Below are 13629 nucleotides of genomic sequence, written 5' to 3'. Positions count from 1 at the left end.
ATAATGTTCACATCACTTCAATTACCCAAAATAAAGGATGAACAAAAGAGAGATTAAAGAACTAAAACTTGGATTAAAACTTGATTAATACTTGATTACAATATTAAAGAGAGATTTGATTGATATTAACTATACTAATTATTGATAAGAAGAAGATGCTCCTCTAATTAGACTAATGGGGTATTTATAGTGGAAATTAGGGAGGATGCATTAGGGTTAACTAAGGGCTAAACTAGTAATTACACTTTTTAAGTTGAGCAAGGAGGACCCGGTATTTTTCGAGAGAAGGGCTTCTTTCTTCGTAGCTTGGAGAAGACAATCCGTCTTTGTCTTTGGAATCCGGGCGGAATAAGGTCGGGACGGGCGGATTCTGGCGTTGGAATCCGAGCGGATTTAGGGGAATCCGGACGGATTGTGGAGGGGGAATCCGAGCGGATTTAGGCAAAGCCGCTCGGATTGTGATGCTGCGGGACGGACGGATTGGTGACAATCCGCTCGGATTGTTAGTCAGCAACAAATCTTCTTCTTTTCTTCCCTTTTCTTCATAAATTCCTTGGGGATTTCATTGGGGACTCCAGGATCCTTTCTCAACTTTGCTCTTCTACTATAATATGTACAAAGGCCTTCTAATCTTGTCTCTCCTTGATGCTTGGTCATTGAATTCGATCAATTTAGTCTCGTTTTGCCATGAAAATGCAAGATTCTTACTCCTTTCCTACCAAGGGATCAAAATCTCAAAGAATATGCAAAACAAAGAACTAAAGATAAGAAATGACCCAAATAGGCACTAAAAAGCATGGGAACAAGGCTAATTCGGGGGCTAAATATGCGCCAATTATGGTCACATCAAATATCCCCAAACCGAACCTTTGCTCGTCCCGAGTAAAGAGGTGACAAAGACTAGGACCAATACTAACCTATCCTAATAATATAGCCGATATGAGACAATTAGCGGGTCTCACTCCGCCCCTTCAACTCACAACAAGACAACCATGAGGTAGGATGCCTTCTTGCAAGGCAAGGTGGGTCTTGCCAAAATGGCGACACATCCAAACATTAAGCACATAAAATCACATAAAGGATGCATCTACAAAAAGAATAGCCACTTCCTCATCAAGTGGCGGAGGCACTAAAGAGGAACAAATTTAAGAGCATGTAATCCTTCACAAATACTAGTTCAACAAATTACTAAGTCTAAGAGGATGGCACTAAATCACCTCCAAATGGTGTTAAACTAGACTACTTTCGTCCTCAATTTCCAAATGCTTTCGTCAAGAGCGATCGGATGGTGGTGGAATGATGATCCCTATGATGCTAGTAGCATATGACATGACAAGTCTCGAATTCTCTACAAAAGTAAAGGTCATGGATCGTCCCAAACTCGACCAAGTGGCTTGACAAAAGGCTTTTTGGGAATGAAATGCTCAAATCTTTATTCACAACGGGTGGATATGACTAGTATTCAAAATTGTCCTTATTTCACTTTCACATTTCAAAAATTTAAGATGGGGTTTATCCCTTCTGGGCTAGTGTCCTTTGCTTTCGCCAATCGCTTATTAGGCAACCGGTTAACCTCTAGACAATAGCTTTTCGGGGTGATAGTCACTCTGTCTCTGGGCGGCCGAATTCACAACCGTATGGGGGCCCAATTCAATGGATCCCACACCAAAGCACATCGAAGTGGTACGCCTCCATCAAAACAACTTAACTTTCTCAACTTTCAACAATTCATAACATTTGAGGTTTCCTTGGCATTACATTACTTCCACATGACAAAATTTCTTTGAAATGAGCACTTCAAGCTTATTGATAGAAAATATTTTTGGGTTGCCTTACCACAAGGTCACCTAGACAAGTTAACGAAGTCTACATCGCATCACGGGGTTGGATAGGTGACTCACATGCAAACCCTTGACTAGGCCTTGGGTCATGGGTCAAAAGACACTAGTATGACACTATCTAGGGTGTTTTACAACCATTCTAGTAGGCAAAGTCTTTAGTTGAACAAGTATTTATAATGGCTTAGTTGCTCTTGTCAAAGTTCCTAAATAGGCATTTTTCAAAACATTTCTAACATGCAACTACATGCCATGATGCAACTAATATAAACATCCTAATGCAAGTGATTCTATCAACTAATATGACATATAAACTAAATGCAAGTCCTAAATTTACATTGTTATACCGCATCAATCAAAATAAAGCCACATAGTCATTAACATAAAGAGGAAAAAGGAGATTGGAAAGATCATACCATGCGGTCTTCAATATCCTCATGTCTCGGATGTGGCGTAGTCAATCAATGTGAACAAGGATAGAACAAACACAATATATACAAGACAATATATACAAGACTTCAAAAGGAAATAAACATGTTTTTGGGTTTTCAATTTTCAAATTTTTATGATTTTTGAGATTTTTCAATTTTTTGGATTTTTGAATAAGAGTTAAATGTTAGAATTCCCATCCCCACACTAATATGGACATTGTCCTCAATGGCCAAAATGATGGAAATTATGCAAAGATGATGCATGATTTCTATACTAAATGCAATCTACACTAAGTTATACTACATGATGCATGGTTTTTGTTATGACGGAGAGGATAATTTAGATTACCTCCCGTTGTGTATGCATTAACTTCCCCAAACCGAGTGAGACACTATTGCTAATGTCCAAGGATGGGTGTAGTTCATGCACACACTATGCTATGCATGAAACTAATTTGTCAATTTGGATTTTGAAAATGGGAACAATAGAATGAGAAAACCTCAATGGTACCGAGGTGTGAGTCCTCTAATGGGGCTAGGACTACTCCAACAAAGATCAAAATTATATAAAATACAAAGAGAGAAATAGACAAACCATGAGAGGGTAGGAGTCTCCAAGGCTTGCTAATCTTCCATCATGCTATCACCATCACTTCCCTCATGAGAAGTGGTCACATTGCCACTTTCCTTGTCATTTGCTTCCTCACTTTCTTCCTCATCTTCCTCATCATCATCTTCACCATCCTTTTCTTCTTCACTTGCTTCTTCCTCAATATTATCATCAACTTCTTCATCATTTCCAACAACCTCATTGTCACCGAAAACGACCTTAGATGCACCCGGAAATAGGACTTCTCTATCCGCTCAACTAGGCAAAGGACAAGATGGATCAAGTAGTCCTTGCCTAGCTAAATGTAGGAGGGGTGGATATTGAGCCAAGTAGGCATTTTTCCGATCTTCATAGGCTTGCTTGTGCATTGCTTGCATGAGAAGAGTCACATAGTCTTTCCCAACTTCAACTCCTTCCGGCTTGAACTCTTCATACTTAAAGGGGTAAGGTGGTATGACAATGGAAGAGGAGGGCATTTCAAGATCACCCTTTTGTTGTTGAATGATATACTCGGCCTCTTTGGAAAGGGGAAGTAGATAATTGGTCCGGTGGACACTTAGACGGCAAATCTTCGAAGGCAAGGTGAACGATCTAGCTTCATTAGTGAGCCATCCATACTTAGTGTCAAGGGGGTTATGGGCAACCCACTTGAACTTGTGAATCATAGTATGCATATCAACAAGATGGCCACCCTCCTTTGCTTTGTACTTGTTATCCTTATTGAAGTTAGGATCAAAGTTCTTAGCTAGGAGTGTGACTAGGCCGCCATTGACAATAACGGTCGTGCCCTTCTTCCCACAATCAATGTTGAGCCATCTATCTACCAAGAGCCTCAAAGAATTGTAAGGCTTGGTGTGTACTCTTCCGATATTCAAAGCCGATTCAAGGAGAATAAAATTAAGTCTTGTGAAATGGTTGGTATCTTTCCTAGCAATTATGGTGTTACCCACGACCTTGTGCCATACTCTTATGCCCGGATGGTGGACCAAAAGAGCACGACTCGCATGAAAATCCTCAAATTTCTTCCCGGAGATTGCCTCCCAAAGAGGTTCGGGGTCATACTTTCCATAACTCTTAAAATAACTCGGTTCATCACTAAGACCCAAAATTTCACCCAATTCCCTAAAGGTAATGCGTCTACTAACATTAGCTAGACGAAACTCAATATTCTCCCTATTCTCAACTTTGGTGACTTTCAAGGAACTTAAAAATTCCAAGGTAAGGGAGGGGTATGTCAATTCCCTTGTTTCAAACAATTTCTTCAACCCCATGGCATTGAAAAAGGCTTTTATTTGCTCAAGAACACCCAATTTTTCTAAGGTATCTTCACATATGAATTTGGTGGATTGTAATGACTTCATAGCAAACTTGACAAAGGTATTTCTATGGGTATCGGAAATAAAAGTTACCTCCGGATAATGCAAAAGTTGATCAATTACCGGAGTAGAAGGTGTTGTTGCTCCCATAGAAGGTTGTTGTTGTTGTTGCACTTCCAAGTTTGGTGTTGCTACCACCATAGCCAATGCTTTCTTTGTTTGAAGAGCCTTTTGCCTTTGTGAGAGTGCCTTAGCCTTTGGTGCCTTTGTTGCCTTTGTTGCTCCCTTAGTCCTTGCCATTGATGAACTAACCAAGAAAAGAATGAAAAATCTTCAATTTGTAGTATGCCCAAATCGATTTGAAGGTGAAAGGCTTTGCCTTTATGAAATCAAAAATCGACTCAAAGGTTGAAGATTTTGTGCTTGGTTTTGATTTTTGTTGAAGAAGGAGTGATTGATTTGTTGTTGGAAGGATGGTTTGATTTGTATTTGGTGAATGTTGTTGAGGGTTTTTGTTTTTGTGATGGAGAGGATGAGGGTTTTGATGTTGTGGGTAGTGTTTATGAATGAATGAATGAATGAATGAATGAAGGTGGGAGGGGTTTTAAAGAGACCGAAATTTTCGAATCTGCAGGGGCAATCCGTGCGGATTCCGCCCAATCCGTGCGGATTCTGCTCTTTCTGGACTTTGCAAAACTCGCCTAAAGACGGGCGGATTGGTGACAATCCGCTCGGATTTGCTGAACACGGGACGGGCGGATTTTCTTAAAGACGGACGGATTTCAGTCCAGAAAATTTTGCTTGTTTTCCTCAGCTGCAAAGACGGGCGTCTTTCTTACAAGACGGGCGGATTCTTCAAGACGGGCGGATTCTTCACAGGACGCCCGGATTCAGTCACAGTCAAGAAATTTTCAAAATTCAGCTCAGTTCAGGACGGGCGTCTTTTCTGCAATACGCTCGGATTACTGAAGACGGGCGGATTCTTAGGAATTCGCTCGGATTCTTCCCCTGTGTACACAGATTCAGTTTCATCCGTGCACAATGCTTTTCCCATACCATTCTTCCATTCTTTCTTCAAGTCTTGTGTTCGTCATTGTGGGGGCACTACTAAGGCATGGATAGCCTAGGCAATTGCCATCCCCACACTAAGCTAAAAGCACTACACATCAATTGAAATCGTTAGTCCCTACCTCACTTCTCTCAAACATGACAATTATTTTGATCAAAGTAAATAAAAATCCAAAGATGACAAAAAAAGTGCAATACAAGAATTGAAATGTGAGTTAGGGAGTTAGAAATATTTACAAGTGGTGGTTTAGGGAGGACTCCACCAAACTCTCATTCTTGATGAGATGTCAAGGGGGCATGTCCAAGGTGTTGTTGATGTTGCTCAACACCTTGAAGAAGTAATCAAAAGCTTGTTCATTATCATGGTAGAGGTCCTCAATAGACCGTGGTCCTTGTTGTTGGTCTTGATCGATGGCATTACCAATGTAGGGATTAAAAATCCTTTCAAATTCGTCGTCCCAAAGACCACAAACTTCATTGAGTTGATCATTGAAAATCTCTTGCTTAGATGGAGACAACTCTCCTAATTTCTTCTCTTGGCCAATGAGGCCATCCTCTTCTTCCTTGGTTGATTTTGATGAGCTTTGCAAGCTCTCCTTGTCACAATTCACTTGCTCTTTGAATGGAGCATCTTCAATTTTCTTCTTCCATTGGAGTTCCGATTTCTTCCTTTCATCCTTTCGGCTATAATGATCAATTATGAAACATGGTTCATGCAAATGAGGAGCTCTCATAGTCTTGTCAAGATTAAAAGTTATGCTTTCATCTCCCACTTCTAGAGTGAGCTCACCATGTTTCACATCAATCACCGCACCCGCGGTGTGTAGGAAAGGTCTTCCTAGGATGATTGGAATATTGGAATCTTCCTCCATATCAACAATGACAAAGTCCACCGGGATGAAAAACTTCCCAATTGGCACGGGGACATCTTCCCATATCCCTAACGGTGTCTTCGTCGATCTATCGGCCATTTGGAGTGTGATATTGGTGCATTTAAGCTCTCCCATCCCCAACCTTTTACTTACCGAGTACGGCATGACACTCACACTAGCCCCTAGATCACATAAGGCTTTGTCGATCGTTGTGTCGCCAATGGTACACGGTATTGAGAAGCTTCCCGGATCCTTTAACTTTGGAGGTGAACTCCCTTGAAGTATTGCACTACTCACCTTAGTGAAGGCGATAGTCTCAAGCTTCCGGATCGACTTCTTCTTTGTGAGGATATCTTTCATGTATTTCGCATAGGCCGGCACGTGATTGATTAATTCCGTGAAAGGAATTGAGACTTCCAAATTCTTCACAATTTCCATGAATTTTCCAAGTTGATCATCAAATTTGGGCTTGGCTTGACGACTTGGAAAAGGGAGTCTAATCACAATGGGCTCCTTCTCCTTGGCCTTGTCTTCATTTTTCTTTGAACTTTCTTCTTTTGATGATTCTCCATCTTTGGAGTTTTGCACAATTTCTTCCTTTTCACTAGCTTCCACAACTTCATCCTCAACTTGCTTCTTCGGTGCTTCATACCTTGTACCACTTCTCAAGTGAATGGCACTAACCGTTTCATGTCTAGGGGGATTACTTTGAGGTGGTAATTGCCCCTTTTGTCTTTGTGAGCTTGAAGATGCTAGTTGAGTCAATTGTGTTTCCAACATCTTGGTGTGAGCTAGAATGTTGTTGATGGTGGTTTCCTTTGCTTGGCTATCTTTTTGCATTTGAGTGAAAAATTCTTGTTGATTCTTTTGCATTTGGAGGACCGCTTTTTGGACATCAAAACCTTGGTCATTTTGGTGATTGTATGGATTTTGATTTTGGTAACCTTGGTTTTGATTGTAAAAGGGTCTTTGATTTTGGTTTCTCATGGGTGGTAGAGTGTATGTTGTTTGAGGGTTTTGAACATTTTGGCTTTTGTATGAGAGATTTGGATGGAATTTGGTGTTTTCATTGTAAAAGTTGGAATAAGGGGTACCACTCTTGTATGCTTGGAAAGCATTCACTTGTTCATTTGTTCCCCTACATTCACCTTGGTCATGTCCCAAAGTTCCACAATTCTCACATATCCCACTTGGGATTGATGAGGATGCCGTCATGGCATTAACATGATGCTTTGATGATTTTGAGTTTTCCTCAAGTCTAGCCATAGCTTGTTCAAACTTCAAGTTGATTGTGTCAATGTGAGCACTAAGTTGAGCACCCAATTGAGTAACGTAGTCCACTTCATGCTTTCCTCCTCTAGTAGCCTTGCGAGGTCTACTATATTGTGAGTTATGGACCGCCATTTCCTCAATCTTGTTCCATGTTTGATTGTCATCAACTTCGGTGACCATTCCATTTGATCCCATATTGAGAATGTTCCTAGAATCTTCATATAAACCATTCCAAAATTGTTGTACCAAAAACCATTCGCTAAGTCCATGGTGAGGACATGAGCGACAAATTCCCTTGAACCGCTCCCAAGCTTCATACAAAGACTCTTCATCCCTTTGCTTAAAACCCGTAATTTGAGCTCTTAGCATGTTAGTCTTTTCCGGTGGGTAGAATTTTTTGTAGAAAGCTAGAGCCAACTTCTTCCAAGAATCTATTCCAAGGGTGGCCTTATCAAGGCCCTTCAACCATTGCTTCGCGGTGCCGATTAAGGAAAAAGGAAATAAGACCCATCTAATTTGGTCTTGAGTCACGCCCGTTTGAGAGATAGCATCACAATAGTCGCAAAAGGTTTCCATATGAGAATGAGGGTCCTCACTAGGCATCCCCCCAAATTGGCTCCTCTCAACTAATTGGATGAAGGAGGACTTGGCAATAAAATTTCCGGTTAGATGTTGCGGTGTAGGAGTACCATTTGGTAGATTCTCCTCGGTGGGTACGGAGTGTGACGAGAATTTTGGCATTGTAGGTGGATTTTGTGGGGTATTGTGTAATGGGTTCTCTTCTCCTTCTATTGCGAAAGGATTGACAAACTCACTAGTGGGTTGGACAACTTCACTAATACCTCTTAAATTCCTCCTAACAAGTCTCCTATTGTTCGTCAAGGTTCTTTCGATTTCACGATCAAAAGGTAACAAATCACCTTGTAACCTTCTAGACATGCAAAATATCAAACAACTCGAAAACAATTAGAACAAACCTTGAGGAGTTTTACTTCCTCAAGGCGAAGAAAGACACAACTAATAACAATAAAAAGAAATCTAAATCAAACAAACACCGTCCCCGGCAACGACGACATTTTTGATGCGATCCCGCTAAGTGTTCACAAATTAAGATGTGGTCGTTGGGTCACGGTCGAATCAAAACACAATTTATAGCTTCACAAACAACTCTACAATTAGTAAAGAGGCAAGTAAAGGTCGGATCCCAAGGGACGGGTATTGAAATGAGATTTCTATTGCAACTAGTGGTGTCTAAGGGGTGTCATAAATTGGGTTGATGTAGAAGGTCACTAAACTAAAATAACAATGAAAATAAACAAGCAAGATGAATTAAAGGGGTGTTAACAATTGATTAAAGGCACTAGGGTGTCATGGGATCATAGGGGAATCATGGGATATGATCATACAAACATGTTCTCAAATTAAAAGCAAGCAATTATTGTTGTGATGGATTGAGTTGGGTTATATCTTACAATCCTAGGAAAGTTTGGGTCCCGGAGCCGAATCCATTAGATTGTACAACACCTACAAGTCGACTTAATCTTCCCTACTCAACAACATGCATGGTCTAATGAGACTCGAGTTGGGTTATGTCTTACAAGTCCCATTGAAAGGATAGGAGATGATAGTAAATGCAAGGATTCATAGGCTTAGCATTTCATCAAATATAACATGTGCATGAGTTGAGATCAAAACAAGCAAGCAAATAAAACATGAAAGCATATTAATTTAAGCATGAATCATTCCCCATGTTGGTTTTCCCTAATCACCCATTAACCCTAGCTAAGAGACTACTCACTCATTATCATGTTGATCATGCTAGCAAGGTTGTCAATCATACCAACAATATGAAACATGATGAATAAATGAAAGTAATTAACAATAATTAAAAAGGGATTAAGAGATTATACCTACTAATGATTCCAATAATAAAGCAAAGATAAAAGAAGTACTTGAATGCTTGATTGAAAGGTTGTCAATCTCCCAACAATAACCCAAATAATCTTCAATTACCCAAAATAAAGGATGAACAAAAGAGAGATTAAAGAACTAAAACTTGGATTAAAACTTGATTAATACTTGATTACAATATTAAAGAGAGATTTGATTGATATTAACTATACTAATTATTGATAAGAAGAACATGCTCCTCAAATTAGACTAATGGGGTATTTATAGTGGAAATTAGGGAGGATGCATTAGGGTTAACTAAGGGCTAAACTAGTAATTACACTTTTTAAGTTGAGCAAGGAGGACCCGGTATTTTTCGAGAGAAGGGCTTCTTTCTTCGTAGCTTGGAGAAGACAATCCGTCTTTGTCTTTGGAATCCGGGCGGAATAAGGTCGGGACGGGCGGATTCTGGCGTTGGAATCCGAGCGGATTCAGGGGAATCCGGACGGATTGTGGAGGGGGAATCCGAGCGGATTAAGGCAAAGCCGCTCGGATTGTGCTGCTGCGGGACGGACGGATTGGTGACAATCCGCTCGGATTGTCAGTCAGCAACAAATCTTCTTCTTTTCCTCCCTTTTCTTCATAAATTCCTTGGGGATTTCCTTGGGGACTCAAGGATCCTTTCTCAACTTTGCTCTTCTACTATAATATGTACAAAGGCCTTCTAATCTTGTCTCTCCTTGATGCTTGGTCATTGAATTCGATTAATTTAGTCTCGTTTTGCCATGAAAATGCAAGATTCTTACTCCTTTCCTACCAAGGGATCAAAATCTCAAAGAATATGCAAAACAAAGAACTAAAGATAAGAAATGACCCAAATAGGCACTAAAAATCATGGGAACAAGGCTAATTCGGGGGCTAAATATGCGCCAATTATGGTCACATCAATGTACGAACTCGCGATCAGGTACGGAGTGATGTCGGAAGGCTCCCGTAAAGCGGTACCGATCAGATCATTAACCGCGGGAAAAGACACTCTCTCCGGCGTCTCGGTAAACTCAACAGGTGTCTCGCCACAAGGAAGGCCGGATATCACGGCGAAATCCTCTAAGGTCACACCGACCTCCCCGAACTCCATGTGGAACGACGACGTCGTATCCCAGTACCGATCCAACATAGCACGGATCAGACATAGGTTCGACCTAATCGAAGACCTGTGAATATCCCGCCAAGCGGCCACCAACGGCCCAAAAGCCGACCTCTCTATCAACGCCCTCGTCCCGGCTCGGAGAACGTCGTAAAAGCCCAGGGAGGTAATAAAGCCCGAGAAAGTCCCCATGGTGCCGATCTCCTGAAATCAAAAACAAACAACGTCATAACACCTATCCAGGTATGACATTTCAAAAGTGACGAAAATTCGATCGGGAACACGACTCACCAAGCCCTCGTGAGCACAGTAAGAGATATGCCTGTCCAGTCAAAGCAACAACTGGCTACCGTCAAAACCCTCGGCCCAAGCAGGCGCCGCTGGCAGGTTCAGGCCCCGCGGGGCTGTAGCTCGTCTAGCTCTCCAACTCGCGACGTCGGCATCGTCCTCAACTATCTCCGCCCTCCGTCTCTTCTGGCCACGGGACTCAACGTGGTGGATAGGACCCATCTCAACGACCCTGGTGACGTTCTATAACGTCCGTTTGGTCGCCCGGGGACGACGCTGCCACATAGAAACCCTCCTTCCAGAGGTACCAGCCTCAGACCCAGTCTTAGCTCTCCCAGTGCCAGTAGCCCCAACAACGGGCTCTTCACGCTCCTCAACGGCCCCTTCGGCCCCAACAGTCTGCTCAGGAGGTCCCTCCTCCTCGGAAACATCCTCCACTACCGCAGCAGGTGCACTAGCCGGAGTAATAACCGGCCCCGTCCCGAAAAGCTCCTCATTAGTCGCGGCAAGGGACCCAGCCTGTCCCGAACACTCTCCTGCAAACAAAGAACGTCAGCCGAAATTTCGGCATTTTGACGGCATAAAATGGACAAATCCAAAAAAAAAAGGACAACAACCTGCAAAGCAAAACAAGGGCAATCTCGCCCAAACCCAGCAAAACAAAACACTTCACAAAAAAATACAGCAACAAAACAATTAACAAAAAACGCACAAAAAAATGACTCGCCCTTCTTTTCAAGCAAAAGACGAGTCAAAACAACCACAACAAAAAAACGGCACCCCAAGACCTATCCAAGGTCCGCCAACAAACCAAAATACATTCCCGATGCAATGGGTATTTTTCTGCGGCTCAAAAAGGCAATTTCTACGCCAATTTGAGCACAAACCGGTCAAAAATTCAAAAACGACCGCAGAAAGGCAAAATTAATTTTATCACGCCTCAAAGCGACCTAAATTACCAATAAGGTCCATTTCAAGGCAAACTGACTCAATTCAAGCCCAAACAGGCGCTTATTTTGTCAGACATAAGACCGTTACAAAAGGCAAAAATTCCAATTTTGTCCATAATACCCAACAAAGGTCCATGATGGCAAATACGGTTTTTCCCGACTATAATGCAAACTAGTGGGACCCACTACTCAAGCAAATAAACTTGGCATTGCAAGATGAGACGGTTTCTCCAACTCACTCACGTTTTTCGAGCATAGGGAGCGGGAACGGGGACCAAAATGCAAACTAAAAGCACCCCTATACTCCTAAACAGGTTTCTAACCTAATGCAATCATCAATTTCACTCGAAATGAGCTCAATCAAAAACGCCCAAATCGATTTTCTAGGGTAAAATTTTGCCCTAATTCAATTAAGCTAAAGACCAACAAATTCAAGTGGATTCAAGAGGAAATACATACCTTGAGATGACATTATTGTTGATAGCGCAAATGAAAGCAAGCTAAAGGACCAACAATGGCGTTTTTTGGTTTGGTTTGTGTCGAAAGTAGAAGACAAGTAAAGGATGATATGCGAACAAAACTCGCGTCTTTTACAGAAAAATAGGGAAGCCCCTTTGGTTCACAAGGTGGCTCGCGCCTCAATCAGACCTCCCCTTGCTTTTTCACCAAAATTTGGGCTTTGGCCCAATTTCCCATATTAAACTTCGAGTTTTCTTTGACGACATTAAGGACCGTCATTTTTCAAATACAAAAACAAATAGTGAAAATTCAAAATTCACTATTTCTTCAAGTTTCAAAAATAATAGTGAAAACTCAAATTCGCTATTTCTTCAAATTTCAAACGACGGTAATTAAAACCGTCAATTTCAAAATAATAGTGAAAACTTAAATTCGCTATTTCTTCAAATTTCAAACGATGGCAATTAAAATCGTCATTTTCAAAATAACAGTTGGAAATTAAATTCCACTCTTTTCACCACACATGTCAACGGCGGCACATAAACCGTCACTTCAATTAATAGTGAAGATTCCAAATTTACTATTTCCACCAAATGTCAACGGCGGCACATAAACCGTCACTTCTAATTAATAGTGAAGATTCCAAATTTACTATTTCCACCAAATGTCAACGGCAGCACATAAACCGTCATTTCAAATTAATAGTGAAAATTCCAAATTCACTATTTCCATCAACTGTCAACGGCGACCATAACCGCCGCTTCAAAAAACGAGTAGCGAAAATTCCAAAATTCGCTATTCCTTCAAAATACCAACAGGGGGCTTCCTCGCGGAACCCGCTCATTTCAAGAACAGTGATAGTGAAAATTCGAATTCGCTATTTCCAAGGCGGTATCAGGAGTTTGCTACTTTCAAAACAAGCCCATTTGACGCGGCTATTCTCACGGTCCATTAACCGACCGCATCATGGCTGGTGAGCCTTACTACGCACCATGGCTGGTGAGCCTTACTACGCATCATGGGTGGCGGGCCTTGCTACGCCTCATGGCTGACGATCCTTACTACGCACCATGTATGGCAGGCGAACCTTACTACGCACCGCGGCTGGCGAGTCCTCCTCAGATACGCCCCATGGCTGGCGAGCCTTACTACGCATCGCGGTTGGCGAGCCCTTCCAGGTACGCACCATGGCTGGCGAGCCTTACTACGCATCGCGGCTGGCGAGCCCTCCTCATGTATGCACCATGGATGGCGAGCCTTTATCCGCAAATGTGCAAGGGCGTCTCCGAAGATGCCTCAGTTATGACTCCTTCTTATGGCTGGCGAGCCTTTGTACGTAGTCTAACGGACTTTAAACGCCCCGCACGGATAGTCGACATACTCTAAACTGTTCCCGACGACAGGTCCTTGACTCGTACCCTCGAGTCACCTTGACGTCGCACTTCGATTGACTTGGCGGCTCTACTTTGACTTTCGCCCTGTCAAAGC

The 13629-nt window shown here is 42.0% G+C and overlaps 1 non-coding gene across 1 annotated transcript; it reads left to right on the top strand.

The window, feature by feature from the left end:
- Nucleotides 1-7669: 7669 nt before the first annotated feature.
- On the top strand, nucleotides 7670-7776 carry LOC141597605 (small nucleolar RNA R71). The gene has a single exon (XR_012522832.1). It is a non-coding gene; the product is annotated as a small nucleolar RNA R71 (small nucleolar RNA).
- The last annotated feature ends 5853 nt before the right edge of the window (nucleotides 7777-13629 follow it).

This window comes from Silene latifolia, chromosome 8 (assembly GCF_048544455.1).
Source record: "Silene latifolia isolate original U9 population chromosome 8, ASM4854445v1, whole genome shotgun sequence".
Classification (NCBI taxonomy): Eukaryota; Viridiplantae; Streptophyta; class Magnoliopsida; order Caryophyllales; family Caryophyllaceae; genus Silene; species Silene latifolia.
The sequence above is the reverse complement of the archived record's forward strand: the minus strand, read 5'-3'. Positions and strand labels throughout refer to the sequence as shown.